At 39.4% G+C, this 16495-nt stretch overlaps 1 protein-coding gene across 4 annotated transcripts in view; it reads right to left on the bottom strand.

Annotated features, from left to right (window-relative positions):
• The window catches only part of MAGI2 (membrane associated guanylate kinase, WW and PDZ domain containing 2), a 702840-nt gene that overhangs the window by 618700 nt on the left and 67645 nt on the right, over positions 1-16495 (bottom strand). The gene's annotated exons all lie outside the window — the stretch shown is intronic.

Genomic DNA, 16495 nt, shown 5'->3' with positions numbered 1-16495 from the left:
ATGAAAATTTTCTATTAGAGGAACTGAAAAAGACTTTGATTTTTTTTATCCCTGAAGAAATAAAATTAAAATATATTTTAATTCAAAACAGACACTTCACCAGATCCACCACACCATCTGATACCACACAAATTACATAGCTGACTTTAGGAAAGGCCTGGGATTTTTTCTTCTTTATCACCTATTGATGGATATTATAATCACAATAAATACAGTAAGTACCTAAGAAAAACTAAAGAAGAAGAAATGAAAAATTAAAGAAGGCACAGATATTTGATGAGACAGGCAAGACAGGAACAAGTATTTTAAACAAGTCCTACAGTGAGAGCACAAATGGATTTTCTACAAGTCCTCTGAGCTCTCCTTTGGGCAAAACACAAAGGCTGTGTGCCCTCCTTGGCTGGATAACCCCACAGACAACTGCCATGATGATATTTCTCTGGGTTGTCCTTGTTGTAAAACCTATTGCTACTTATTAATGAACCCTACTGTAGGTCATCATTTCAAGAGGAAACAGACTCTAGAAGAGGAGTGGAATCTTTTAAAGCATCGAGATGGGTTGATGTAGAAATGAAAATGCTGTAGCTGCTTAGTGGCCCCATTAATAAAAAAAGGGCCTAGAATGAAGGATATCTTATAGGAAGTCCTTCTCTCCAGAATAAATGGTGCTGTGTAGCACCAAAAGAACAAGCCCAACCACACCAACAGGAGTTGCCATTTAATCTGTTTTGCAGACACACTGTGTAAAAAATTTGCCTTACTGTGTAAAGATTAATTATCTTGTTGGTTTTGTTTTCTAATTAGATAATCCCAGTAATTTATCCTGTTCTATTACTTTCAATATATTTTTATTGAGAAAACTGTTTGCACAGATGCAAAGCAAGACTATAATTTAGCAAGAAACAGGCATCCTTCCTTTGCCTTACCCCTCACTGAAGCTGCTCCTTACTGTAGGAAGAACAGCCAAAATCCAAATCATTCGATTTCCCATACATGCAATTCCTATAGCTTCTAGGCAAGCCCTAGAAGGCCATTTGGCTGATTTTTTTTTCCTATTAAAAGCATAAATTCCAAAGCCCCTCTAGGTAAAATTGCTTTTTTCCTTAAACAAAAAGGTATTTCAAGCTTATGGAATACATTTATCTGATCTCCAGTACTACCCAGGTAAAAGCAATAGATCTTAAAAATGCCTCTGGGAAAAAAAAAAAAGACATGCAAGATTTGTGTAAATAATCTGGACAAGCTCAGGCCTCTTTGGACAAACTTTAAGTTAAAGATATGCCAATCCTAAGATTGGCATAGAGAGACCAGTGAAAATAACTGTTAGTAAACTGAACTGAAAAGGTTCAGTTGAGCTTTGATGGCAAAAGATTTGTTATGATCAATTACAGTGAAACCTGGAGGCATTTATGCTGAGGTTTATAATCATAGCAGCATCAGCTAGGAGGGAGCAATTAGTTAAGTAGGGGGAAAATCAAAGTAAATGGCCTCTCCAGTGCTGCCTTTTGTACTTTGTTGCACAATAACAATTTTAATGCACAAATCCAACTTCTCTGTTTATGAATTAGAGTCCTGTCTTTGCCAGTCTTTCACTCCATGGGCTGCTAATGTTATATTACTGCTACTGAGCACAGCCTGCATCAGAGGATGTCTGGCTGCATTCCTAGTACATTGTAACAATAAATATTAACTCCCCTACTCCTCTAACTCCCACAAAATAACTCTGCATGAAATGTTTATACATGTTTATGACCAGTATTTATGAGAAATTAGGCTTTATTTGATAAAGTTCTGATATCCGTCTAGAAAAACTAAGATAAAGTAGCATTCTGCCAGCTAGCACAACCAGTTAATTTCATTTAAAGGGAATTCTTGGCACATTTTTCTTTGGTCAAGAGCAACAAGCTCACTGCAATGAGCAAGTATATTTTCTGACATTAACTGTTTTGTCATATAGTAGAATCATAGAATGGGCTGGGTTGGAAGTGACCTCAGAGATGATCCACTTCCACTACACCAGGCTGCACCAGCTCCAGTCTTGCACACTTCCAGGGGCATCCACAGCTTCTCTGGGCAACCTGTTCCAGCACCTCATCACCCTCATAGTAAAGATTTTCTTCTTCACATTTAATATAAAGCTATTTTCTTTCATTTCAAAGCCCCCATGCCCTCTGGATAAATGCCCTTGCAAATCTTCCTGTCCAGCTCTCTTGTAGGTCAGCTTTAGAAACTGTATGGCTGCCACAAGGTCTCTGGAGCCTTCTCTCCTCCAGGCTGAACAACCCCAATTCTCTCAGTCTGTGTTCACTGGAGAGCAGTTCCAGCCCTCTGATCATCTTCAGGGACTCTCTGAACTCACTGCAACAGGTTCACATCCTTCCTATGTCTGTGACCCCAGAACTGGACACAGAAACTCCAGGTGGGGCTCACACGAGTGAAACACAAGAGGAGAATCACCCCCCTCAACCTTCTGGCCACACTGTTTGTGACACGGCCCAGGACACAGGTGGCTTTCAGGACTGTGAATGCCAACAGGAATATTAAACAGTACCAGGGCCAGTACCAACACCTCAAGGATGTCACTTGATCTATCTGATTACCTCTACTCACAGACCTGTGCTGTTAGATAATCTTAACCTCCATCTGTCTACAAAGCCACATTTTCTCCCTTCATAGACACACTTTTTTTTGTAGGCTAGACTTCCCTCAGTTATCATTTGAGTAAATTCTTTGCCTGATCTGAAATAAGAAATAATGTAATTTGGAAAATTGCAAAACCTTTTAGTGACGGTCTCAATTGGGCAAAGCAGAAGATTTCACCTGAGAAATCAAATGCTTGACCAAGCCTACAAGAGCAGCACTACTACTTTTTAACAGAAAGACAATGAGATCTTAAATTCAGGGTAATTTTATTGATCAAACCATTCTAAGAAAACCACTTGTGACTATTAGCAAGATCATCCATCAGAAAGGGACTGTTTGGCCAACTCCTTATCCTTATTCTCTAGTTAAACTACTCAGAGTAAGATGTACAATAGCTATTTAGCTCAGGTAAAAATAAACAGGAAGTTCTAAAAAGAGGAAAATGCACAAATGCACCTAAAAAAAATGTATGTGACCTAAAGTATATTCACAATCATGGTATTCAACAGTACCATTAGATAACACTTGACAATTCTGGGCAACTGTGCCCTGGAGAAGCAAAAGTGAATATAATAATATAACTAATTTTACTTAAACTAATGTTATGTAAGGTTTACACAAAACCTTGAAAAGACTAAAAGTACAATAAACTGTGTTGGTAAGCAAAAAAGAAAGGGCCGTTCACTTACACTGAGACTTTCAGCAATGTGGCTTGTATTTAGCAGAAAAAGAGGAGATTAATATTTTTCAACTTTAGGAAGCTGAAATTCAGGTATCCAAATCAAAGCTGGTCACCCTGAGTTCACCTACTCACCGGGGAGAGAATCAGGCACTTCTAAAAGGTCAGCAATCAGATTTGTCTTAACTTATTATATAAGCATCTCCAGGGGCTGAGTGACAGAAAGACAAAACCGATTGAATAGGGAGGCATTTATTTCAGACACTACAAACAGGGAGTGGAGAGAGGTGCACCTTTAATATTAATCAGGAAGTCCTAGGAGTTCTTTTCTATACTCACAGATCAGCACCAGACACTCAACAGTCTTCTTTCAAGGAAGGCCAGGAGTCATCATTTTGTTTTAGGCTGAAGCCTTGTGGCACAGAGAAGTCTGGCCCAGGAGCTACCTCAGTTTCGAGTGCTCTTGCAGAGTGGCCATACTTTGTGAACTGCTAGCACAAAAAGACAGCCAGCTTAGGCTTGAGCCTGTGGCCATCTGCATGGGACATTTGGGTGAAAATGGGAAGGTTGGGTTTGCAGTCTCTGCAAGGACTGTTGGACACATCAGTAGCTGAAAATCACAAGTAAGAAATATTTCCTACCCAACAAAATTCAGTTTTTGAGTATACAAATATCACAGGTGCATCATGTGCCACAAGCCCCTGAGAAAGTCTGTGCCATGGCTGACTCATGCCTAAATGACATGACTCTATACATCAGGTCTCCAGAATATTATGAAGATTAACTTTAAAAGAACAAAGCAATCCCCACGTTCATCTAAAAAGATAAATTTCAACTATTGTGCTTTCCATATTCTCCTGTTTACTTCCATCATAACAATTGCATTTTAAGCTTTTTGAAGGCTCAGTGACAGCCCCAGCTTTACTACCATGTTAGTTTGGGACTTGGTCCAAAGGCAACTTTAATAAGACTCTTTTCCAAGTGCATTGGAAGCATTTGTCTTGGTGAAACAGACTTTTTTCTCCACAGTCTCCCAAAGAATCACACTTTTGATCATGAGAATTTTCTTAACAAAAAAATACTGTGATACTTGTAAGATGAAAAACATACACATGCCAATCCTCCATGAAAAGCAGTCTGACTACAAATCTGTAGTCTGCTCCCAGGCTTTCCAGAATTTCAGAATAACAAATTCCAACTGGCAGATTTTAGTTCGGTGAATTACCATTGGGTAGGTAAAAAAGCAAGAAGTTAAAGCAACAGCAGAAGTGAAAGGGAATACAATTACAAAATAAAAAGAGAGAAAAAAACCCCAAAACCCAGCACCCAAAAACATTGGCTCAAAAAATCTGCTCCACCAGCATGAGCAGACAACCTTGGAGAGCTGACAGGTTGCAAAGCAGATTGCTGGCACTGTGTTTTGACTTGCCAGAGGAGAGGAATGACAACTAGAATACAACAGTCTTCCTGCAAGCAAGGGTAAGAGACTTGAAAATAGACTTTAGCAAGTCTCAAGGTGTAGTCAAGTCAGGCAGCAAAGCAGGAATACATTCAATACATTCTGAAGCCTCAATCCTCTCAAAATAACTTTATTTTACTTTTAAAAGGCAAAAAGAAAGCTTCCCTCAGATCACAGAATCTGACAAGTTAGAAGGAACCCACAATTTTCATTGGATGCAACTCCTGGTCCTGCACAGCACCATCCCCAGGAGTCACCCCTTGCGCCTTGAGATCACTGTCCAAATGCTTCTAGGACTCTGTCAGGCTGGTGCTGTCATCCAATTGCAGGGTTAAGTTTCCTGCTTCCAGAACAAAAAGAAAGACAAGTTTCCTACTATTGCACAATATTTTAATTTTCCAATGGAAAATAAAGAAAAATTAATAAAGGGAGGGGCAAAAAAATCCAGTGGGTAGAAAGGGAAAGACATAAATAAACTGACATTAGTGAAAATTCCACAAGTCCTTAAACTCATACCACAAAGTATGTGATAATAATATATTTTCTTATGCTAATTTATGCACATAAATTTATGCACTCTTTATCACCTCAATCTCTGAAATATTTACATCCAAATTAAAGTTGCAGGACTATAGTATTTTCACAGAAGAATCAAATGCTATTTTAGAATACTTTCCCCCAGGTAAATCAAATAATTGAAGTTCAGTGAACACATTCTTGAGAGCTCTCAAATAAAAGCAGATCTTCTGTCAAATACAAAAAGGCAACACGGAAAGTAAATTAAGATAGAATATAAGTACAGAGAGAGATAATAAAAACAACAACAGATAATGCCTTCTACCAGTTGCTGAAGATGATAAAGCAGAAGTTTGGTGGGAATACTTTGCCAGTCCCAAATACAAAGACTCATAAAAGCAATAGTAATTTCTCAGGAGCAAAATCATTATTATACATGCATTTTTCAGGGAAAAAAAAAACAAACCCAAGCAATACAAAGTGTGCTCAGAAAGCAAGAAGTGTACCCAGCAACAACCTAATTGTCTCTCAGTGGACACAGCACACCAATCCTTGCAGTAGCAGTATCCCAGCTGATCTCATCAAAGTGCTGACAAGGGAACACAGCCCCAAATTCCTGCTGTAGAAAATGCAATACTCTTGTGACTCTTATGACCTCAGAGGGAAATCTGTAGCCAGCTAAAGGAGAAGAAGAAAAGCTGTTTTTCTATTCTCACCTTGTCTGGCAGGTAATTGCTTTCAGAAACAGTGGAGACTGCATTAGAAGTGGAAGAACACCTGATTTGAAAGGACAGCTTTGCAAGAGAAATATTAATGAGAGAGACTGACATGGGGTACAGCACACCCTGGAGCAGCACACCCTGATGACAGCACTGAGGCAGACAATGCTAGCCCCACTGCACAGAGAATATTTCCCTAGCTCTAAAGAAAAGTCCTGGGATATATCATAGAATCAACTGGCTTCTCAATGAGCTTTTAAGCAACTGATAGAAGAAAGATTTTCAATAACCCACTCAAAAAGCAAGAGCTTTTTTTTTTTTTGGATGAGAATGCATGAAAGGCATTCTGGAGGGCTAAATATAATTTCTATTATTAAAGTAGATCTAGGGAGAACAGCTGAAGCATTTTATATGGGATAGGGCAGCTCTACACATGAAAGCAAGACCATCCAAGAAACATGACAATATAACTCTAAAGATAGCAAGCATAAATCTTGTCTAGCTTATTTGGAGTAAAGATAAGGGAGATTTATTTGATAACATGATCTGTGCATGCTTTCTGTATTAGGGTGTACTACTGATCAATTTTAGATCAATTTACTGATCAATTTAAGTGTGCATTACAGGCCTGATGAATCTATCTGGTTTCTTCTGAGGGTTAATCTGTCACTTACATAGATAATTAAGGGATTTTAAATGGGAATTTTATTGACCTAATTACTAATAAAAGTCTTGGTGCTGCAGATGTACACGGTCCTTTATAAACAAAAGATGTGTTCCATTCTAATGGTACTGAAAGAGAAAAACATATTTAGAAGACTTTTTAAAAAGCTGAATTATTTGTTAGACACGTAGCAATGTTTGTGCATAAGACTCAATCTTTGCTAGTTATTAGATCATTGCTTTAGTACAAAGATCTGCATGGATTGTAGTCTCTAGCAGCCATTTTCTGTTGTGTACATGCAGTCCATTTCCTTGAGATTTTTATAAACATTTTGTTGTGGGGGAAAAGAGTTTAAAGAATTTATCTGAACTGATTTGTAAGCAGAATAACCTAATTACTTCCATAGCATAAATTCCATGCCATAAATTTCATGTATTGTTTACATTCCTCTTTTCCAGTTCTTTATTTAAATGATCATGAACAAGTTTGCTGTTCTGAAAGAACTGGAGCAAATTCAGTTTGACATATTCTACAGTAGCCTTTTATTTATCCTTAAAGTTTTATTTGCTGTAGTGTTCTGAGCACTACACAATAGTGTTGTTTGTCATTTGGCACAACTTAAAACAGAATAATAAGAAATTATATTGCTGCTAAGGCACACAATTATTGACTTTTTCATAATTACAACAATTTATGATATGCATACTCAGTGAATACAAAAAACCCTGAAATACATGAGTAAGATGAATTACAGCAAGATATGAGAAATTTAATTAAAAAATTGCAACCCTTCACCAGCATGTTCAATATAAAAGTAAAAATAAATTTAAAACAGTGAGTTTGACCAGCTAACTAAAGTATTCAGATTTACAAGCAACTGCAGCTATCCCTAAAATACACAATGAAACACAGTTCATGAGATTATTCCAATTTACTTGTGTCTCTAGGGAAAAATATGTTTCTAGAATAGAATAGCTTCATTTTAAATCAATATATCAGAGTCAACAGCAAGACCATGTTACACATGCATACATAAGCACTGAGACATGAGGAAGTTTTGCACATTCTTGAAAATTTTAAATTGGTACTTCCTGGCTTATAAACTATTCACAATAGAAATATCCCAGCTGAATGCTCAGTGATCAAACATTCAATTTCTGTATGTCAGATGTGTACTCCACTTCATGTTATATACAGCAGCAATTCCTGGGAGTGATTTAGTTCCTGGGAGAGAACAGTTCTGGCATAGAAAGAGGACTTATAAGTTTATTTGATTCAAGGACTGCAGAGACAGCACAGGAAGGAGACAGGTTCAAGGAAGTAGACTGGGAACTGGTTAATATTTGCATCCTTTTGAACATACATTTTCCTCTCTATTGAAAATTAATTAACAATCAAGAGCCAAAGGTAAAAAAATAACATGCTTACAAAATATTTTGATAATTTTGATAATTTTTACATACCTGTTTAAGTGGGTCACAACTCTGTTAACAATTTAAAAATCTTATAAAGATTGGGTAACTTTCTGCATGACACTGCATGTCAAAATATGGAGAAGCAACAAAGCACTAGCAAGAGATGCAATTGTGGCTTGAGAAACAGTAAAATCTCTAAGTGTGGCAAAATAAAGTTTTAAACATTAGAATTTGCCACATGGCATTTAGGGATGTTGAAGTTTATGCTGCTCCACAGGGACTGACATATTGTGGGGAGATAATAAACAGTATTTCTAACCTTAAGTTTCTCAGCCAAGACCTATTATGCATTCAACAAGGGCAGCAATCATTTATGAGATGTGCCCAAGAATACGTTTCGTTCTTTATGAAATGTTACACAACAACAGATTTAAGAGTGAACAGGTACTTCAGTGAAGAAGTTTTGCAGGAAGACCAATAAAATTAAGATATTTTGTTGTTGTTGATGTTGTTGTTTCATAGTAATGTCCTTAGGCCTCAGGAAGATCAGGAGACTTTCAGTACAAGTTAAGATTTTAGTACAAGAACTTGTACTTCTTTACTAAAACTACAAGGACTTTCACTGCAAGACTTTTGTACAAGTTAAGAACTGGTTGGTGCTCTGAAAAACCTTTAGTCCAACTGAACTAAGATGGGTAAGAACATTTAAGGAAAGTGAATAAAGAAAAAAAATTCTCCATTCCTTAAGGACAAAAGATTTGTTAGCACAAGTTACACAAAAATGCTGTGAAAAGAAGGATTTCACAAAGTCTGTTATGTAACACAGTAACTGTCTTTCCCATCTGTAAGAAAAAATTGCATCTAATTAAAAGTGCAATGCTTTAAAGAATGAAAAAAGGGAAAGAGTGGGGGGGGGGGAGGGGGAAAGGAAGAAAAATCCAAGCCACTGACACCAGGTCTCAACAAAAATGGAATTACTAGAAGCTAGAATCATTCCAGGAGATGGATTCCCCTGGCATTCTCTTCAGAGCTCTGGTATGAAGAGATGGGTGCATGCCTGCAAAGGAGCCTGTGTGCAGTAAATCAATCTGTCAGGCACTATCAAAGTACATAGTTAAGAATTCATGGGCTTTTCATGATGGGCATTATGTAACACAGACTACATTTCAACTCAAGTGGCTCAAATGTGACTTGAGTTTTACCTCCCCATGGTTTTCTAGCCCATCCTTCAACACGAAAAAAAAAAATTAAAGATTTTTAACCATTCAAATTTTTACACATTAACAAATCTGTTATAAAAATGAGTAGCAGCAGACTCAGGGAAAAAAAAGTGTAAGAAGACACCATGCTTAGTTCTTTGAAATGTTTTTGGTTTTTTTTTTTTTCCAGTTCTTCCAGGCTGAATACATGCACAGGATCTGGAACTCAAGGCAACTATCTAATCTTTTCTTAGGAACCTGAGTTATGTTCAGGTTTTGAACATTATGGATTCATAAACACATTTGTCTCCAACCTGAGGGCAGCCCTTCCAAATGAGTATAGTACCAGAACTTTCTAACTGCTTGCCCACCACAGACCAGATCAAGCACTAAAGTCACCTCTGAATGCTCTTCTGCCACCAAGAGCACCTCCAAGCTGCACACACTCTCTATGACTAAGAATCCAATTTACTTCTTGGAAGAGAGCACAGACCTGTCTGTTTCTCCTTCCTGTCCTACAACAGAGGCATTTCCCTGGCTCTGATACATCAAGGGAATCATGAGGGGAATCAGGACCACTTCTGCAGAGTTATCTGGTGAAGGAGAGTCCAAACAGTTACAAGTCAATAGGATGTGCACGGTGATCTCAGGTAAATCATTAATAAGCAGCTCATACCCGTGTCCTCTCTCATGTATACACATCCCTTGGTCACCACACACAAAGATATAGGTACTGTTATTGGATTTGGCTAAACAGTGAATTTCTTTGTCACCTTGGCCACTGTCTGGTCCTTCTGACCTTCCATCTCTCCTGAGGCCCTGTGTTGGAGCTGGAGCAGGTAAAGCACTCCTGAATCTTGCCAGGTAATGGGGGAGCATTCTAGGGCAGATGGGAGAAGTATTGCACGTGTGTCTGTGGAACAGCAGAGGCTGCAGAGTGGGTTTTGTGGGATTGTTGTTGGTGGAATTTGTGAACACTGCAGCTCTGTGAAGAACTTGGGGCTGGAGGATGTGGAATCAATTACTTTATTGGTATTTTTGGGTGGAGGGAGAGAAGAGATCTAGAACTTGTGCCAGGAGGCGTGATGTTTTGGGAAAGCATGTAATTTCATGCAAATTGAAAGATTTTTTTTTTTGTTTGTTTGTTAAGTCTACTGTTGGATGGAGAGGATCCAGTGGAGAGCTACGAAGATGTTTAGGGGACTGGAGCAGCTCTCATACAAGGAAAGGATTGGGGAGCTGGGCCTGTTTAGTCTGAAGAAGATAAAACTGAGAGGGAATCTGATCAATGCATACAAATATCTTAAGAGTGGGTGTTAAGAGGATGGGGCCAGACTCTTTTCAGTGCTGCCCGGTGAGAGGAGAAAGGTCAATGGGCACAGACTGAAACACAGGAAATTCCATCTGAATATGAGGTGAAACTTTACTGTGAGTGAGACAGAGCAGTGGAATTGGCTGCCCAGAGAGCCTGTGGAGTCTCATTCTCTGCAGATACCCAAAACCACAATCCTTGGAACCTGCTCCAGGTGAATCTGCTTTAGCAGGAGGTTGGACAAGGTGATTTCCAGAGGCCTCTTCCAACCCCAACTGTTTTGCCATTCTGTGAAATTGTGGGCACTAAGTGCAGGGGAATTATGTTCTTGTTGCTCATGGGGTAGCATCAAATGCTGAAGAAGTTACCCAAATATATATTTGATGAAATGCATGTCAAATTTTGCCAAGAACATCTCAGCATTGCTATTTAAGGAAGTATTAATTGGAGTGGGTAAAGTAATAAAAAAAAAAACTTGCTTTTGTTGATGCCTTAAAAAGTATATAAAATAGTATAAATATTGAAACAAAAAACCCAAACAAACCAGAAACATCTTAAAGCTTAGCCAAAAAAGGAATATCCCCTTCTATTTTACACTCTTTGAAGAGAAAGCTATGTTCTTTTTTCCATGGCAGTCAAGAGACTCGTATATTGCATATGTCTCCAAAACAACATTAAGAAGAAATTAAATCTCTAATAGTTCATAAATAAATTATTCCTAGTCAGATTATGAATTCATCTAAGTTAAATTATTATAAGGACACACTCGCAAGTATGTAAAAACTTTTGGGTTCAAAAAAGCATACAAAATTAATACAGAGGAGTAAATGCTGTAGTAATTACTCTTTTTTCTTTGATATAGGCAAAAATCTTTCTCCCCTACAAGAAAAAGTAATGGGAAATTTTGACCTGTAGATGTGTGTCTTAATATTACAGACTCAACTGAAGCTGATCCCCGTAGACAGGCAGTACAGAAAATTCTCTGCTCAGTATCTCATTCTGGAAACTATGTTTACTGAGACTAGTCACAGAAGTAAGAAAGGGACTGATTTTGTTGAAGGATCAAAACTTTAATTTATAAGTTACATGTACTTTAATTGGATCTCATTCAGATACTGTACACTTAGGCAAAAATCTGTTCTGAAGGTTTCTGCTTCTATTCCTCTTATTCCTACCTGCCTAGGAATAACAGCAAGGTCAACCATCAGCCAGGGGGTGGGCTTTACACCCTAATTAAGGTGTTAATGAAGGTAGGTAAGGTGCAAACTATGTCAGATTTTAGATAATCTCTTCCTTGGTATCAAGTTCAGAAGGCCAGCTCCAACCTTGCAATACCATTTGCACAAATCTGGTTCTGTTAAAGGGCAAACCAAGGGGAAGTTTCTATCTGAGTAGGGAGGTAGGCCTACACAACCCACTCAAATTTCTATGTGTTGGTCCATTGTCTGCTTTCCAGGAAAGTTAATTAAGTACTTCCCCAGTTAGTCTGAAAATTCCTTGCCTGCCTTAATTTAATCAGCCGAGTACGAGGTGATTCAATGATATTAGCTTTTCTGTATTTGCAAATTGGTACAGCATCATTCTACCAGACCTTGTCTGAGCACCCACTCCTGGAATCCTGAGCGTGCCATGAGCAGGGCAGCTACCCCAGAGGTGAGTGCTGGAGTCCTGAGGAAAAGCACACTGAAGTCTGGCATCATTGACAAGGGGAGATCTCAGCATTGCTTCTTGGAGCAGCGTGAGGTTTTTATACAGCAGGAATATAATGTAAAAACCAAAAGTTCCATGGAAAAATTACTATAACCCTAATTCACACAGAAGTGCAGGGCTCTGCACAGTGATTTTTAGACGGCCAGAATTATCCCTCTTGTCCTCATTCCTTTTCACTGGTTCCCTATAAGCCCATAGATCCCCATGGTTTGAAAAGCATCCTTATCAAAATGCAAAGGGTGGCTGCTGGCATGCTACCACACACTGCCAAAAAAAGGCTGGGCTGACTGGGTGTCAAATCTATTTCTCTAGCATTTGTACTGTTTCCCTCCATTTCTGTGAAGGTGCTTGGCACTAAATCTGAGTAAGTCTCTCAAGGTGCTGAAAAACCCCACGCAAAGGAGAGCAGTGAGTATTTAAATGAGGCAGACTGGATCCTGTTCATCTTCAGAAGCTCCTCTGTTGAATATAAAGGAGAAAAAATAAAATTATGGTTGGCAGACAGAACCATATGAATATGGAATTGGGCACTAACTCTCCTTGTGAAGTAACTGGTTACTTAAAATAGACTGGATTCTGAACTGCATCAGGGAATTAACAGGTTTATCATGTAAAAGAATGAAACTTCAAAATGAAAAAAAAGTATAATTATTTTGAATTATCTCGTTGGTAATCAAGTATCAAAATGTAAAAAATCTGAATACAAAGTAATTTACTGTAATAAAAAATAGTGTTCACATCAGATCTGTCACGCTTTTTTGGCATGCAAGATATCTAAGATGAAATGATTATACAGGAAAATCAAATCATTGTATCTAGTAACTGATGAAAATCATTCAAACACTGCATAAATTAAAGATTACTTTAGTGCTGAAGATGGCTTTTTTTATGCATCACAGGAACAGGGTTTTACTGATTAATGTCAGAGGACATAGAAAACATTTTGTGGCTGAGATGGTCTGGAAAAAATGTGGAAGTCATTTTTATCAAGACCTTTATAGTAATGAAGCTGGAAAAGGTATGCATGTGAAAAACAAAAACATCCTTCTGGCCTAGAGAAAAAACATGTCAACAGGGAAAGTTAGATGCTATGATGCCTGAGGTTAAAAAAAAACCCTCTCCTCCAAGGCCTGTAGTTGTATAACTTGCATACTGAGGGAGAGCAAGACATTTTTGAGCAGTATTTGGAAGTAATTGTTGCAAGATGTTGTAGGAGATGAATGGTTGAACTGATGCACTGTGGCAGTGGTTGGTGATCCTGGGAGTTGTGAATGAGTGTCAGGCAGTTCAGCCACGATCCTGCCTCCAGAAGGAAAAGTGGGAGGGAGGTCTGGCTGCCAAGAGGTTATGTGAACATGTGTGCCAAGAGAGGGGGGCAGATGGGGACACGTTCTGGTAAGTATCTGCTGGGAAATCTAACATACTACTGATAAAGAAATGATATGATTTTATAAGGTACCACGTTCTACCCAATAGTCTGGATATTTTCCCATTCCTATTCTGATAGCCTCATTTACTTCAGGCATCCCAGGACAGACCCAGGTGAGAAGGGAGCAGAACAGGGAAAGGTGATCCAGTGTCCCTGTAGGTGTGCTGGGGAGGCATCCCATGTGCTGGAATGGGAATGGGAATCCACACAAGGCAGAGAAAGCAAAGTGCCTGTGAAGTCTGACCTCACTGGCAGCACAGACCAGGTGGGTGGATGAGTCAGACTGACAGGGAACTCTGTGTAAACTCATAGTAGTAGCTTTCCATCTGCTGGCACTGCTCTCACATTCACAAGTTTGCTAGCTACCTCATGAAAGGTGATGCACTCGAGAGTCTGTGTGCTATAAAATGAATTTTACAAGCACACAACACAAGCTATCAATTTATTCATGAGCATTTCTGTTCCTCCTCTCCCCTTAATTTATGGCTTTGTGCATATTTTGGTCCTTTGGGCACAGTTGTTTGGCTCCCTGTGCAGTCAGTTCCTCGCTGTCTCACCAAGGGCTCTTGCACATCAAACCAGCCTGCCCCAAGCTTGGCTCTGCCACATGCAGACTGAGCTGCCTGACTTGGAGATAATGCCAGAATCTCTACTGAGAGCAGCCCCTGCAGTGCTGATATCAGAGTGCTGATGTGTGAGGGGTGGCCCCACAGCATCTCCAGGCAGTCCATCATGCAACACAGCTGCAGCTTTGCAGCTTTCCACAGCACACCGAGCCTTGCAGCCACCTCTAGAGCTTCAAAGTCTGCACCCAAAGCTGGTGGCAACGCTGCCTTTCACAGCAGTGAGTCAATGATCAAACCCTGGCACAGGGAGGGAAAAGCAGGGGGAAATAAAATCTTAAAAAGAAACAGGGAAACTGGCTGGGGGGTTATTAGCAGGTGTTGCAAGTTATTCTCCTTTTAACTCTGTTGTAAAATGGATTAGATTTCCAACTGGTAATGTTCCTTTAATCCAAACTGGCAAAATAGACCACCAGCTGTGGCAAAAGAACTTACAAGCTGAAAATATCTAAAATATTTATAATGATGTTTTTGTATTTAAGGACCAACAAAATAATACAAATAAAATGTAAACAATATGTGAATCCATTAACATAAAACACTCAGTTTTTGCCTTATGCTGCACTAAAATAAGGGTAGTGTATGCTTTTCTGTGTAAAATTTGTAATCCCCCATTTTCCTATCATTTAAAAGCATGAATTTACTCACATGAGCCTCTAAATAATTTTAGCATTTTATTCAGGTATGAATCAGATCCAAAACCAGCTTGACCAATTTCATGGTGGGCTGCACCCTGTCCATGCCAAGAGGATGCGAGGAAGATGCTTTTCCCCCTGCTCTGCACTGGGACCTGAGCTGCATGGGCACACTCAAGTTCTCTGTAAGACCTAAGCAAGAAAGCTCTTCAGAGTGGGACTCAGTCAATATGAGAAATTTCCCAAATCTTCAGTATTGGACTCAGTCAATATGAGAAATTTCCCAAATCATCAGCTCCATTGTGGGTCACATGCCTGGAGACATGCATTACTTCACCAGCTGAGAAAAAGCCCTGATCTACACAAGAGAACCCTCTCCTGGGATAAAGATGAGTTTGGACTGAACTCTTCCTCAGCCTGAGGAGAACAGAAGCCACATTGCCCATAATGTATGAGTGACAGGCTGCAGGCTGGCCCAGGTGGAGGAATACTCTGGAGCTGTTGAAACAGAGATATTGTGTGGGCAGGATATCAAGCACTGTGGGGACACAGGGAGACAAGGCATGGAGGAACAGTAAGTACATCTACTTAAGTACGTGGGAAAATCACCTCCAATGGAGAGTTTTATTCCATGGTGCCTGGTCTCTGGAGAGGTTCTGCATTTTTACTGGAGACTACTGTGACCTGCCTGTGTCTGCACAGCTCACCAGTGCATGCCAAGGCACCAAGCTGCAGGGTCAGGATCTGTTTCACTCCCTCAGTTCAGTCACATCCCAGTGTTTGTTGGGCTGGGCAGAGAGTGCCCACCTGCCTCAGCAGCCATGGGGTGGGTGAAGTTCTCCCCTGGGAGACACCTGAGTGGAGGCTGCTGAAGGCAGCATTCTCCTGCTTCCTGGGAGGTGGATGAAAGTCAGGTACTATCATGCTACTACCATTTTCCGACAATGACTGCAGCAGGTTCCGTTCACTTGTTCCATAAAAATAAATCTTTAAGTGGCTCAACTCCAAACTGAATCACTTCAAAGGATCCAAGGAGAGAGATTAGCTCTTGCCACTGGGTAGGAATTCAGATACATTCTTATACATTAACAATTAACTTCTAGTGGCTTCTCACTCAGCTTCAGGTTTTCAAGTTGCCTCTTTGACCTTCCAGTCTTACCCATTCAGTTTCCTGGGGCTTTGGCACCCAGTTTCCACTGCAGCATTTTCAGGGGGTCATTATGCACAGCAACCACTGAGATACCAGCTTGTAAATGTGTCTTTAATAAGCCCTAGTCCTCACTTCATTCAGCAACAACTTTCTGAAATGTATAATGTGTTCATCAAACTGTTTTACTGTGGTTATGCCCTTCATGTAAATAAAACACTTTTCCTTTTTTCTGTGGAATGAATTGGATTTTTTACCATCTTGTTACAACATCTGTTCAACAGAGTCAAATCCAATACAGATCTCAGGTCAGTTCCTGCAGCCTGAGCAAACAGAAGATGTTAT

Source organism: Ammospiza nelsoni, chromosome 5 (genome assembly GCF_027579445.1).
Source record: "Ammospiza nelsoni isolate bAmmNel1 chromosome 5, bAmmNel1.pri, whole genome shotgun sequence".
Lineage (NCBI taxonomy): Eukaryota > Metazoa > Chordata > Aves > Passeriformes > Passerellidae > Ammospiza > Ammospiza nelsoni.
This window is presented reverse-complemented; position numbering and strand designations above follow the sequence as displayed.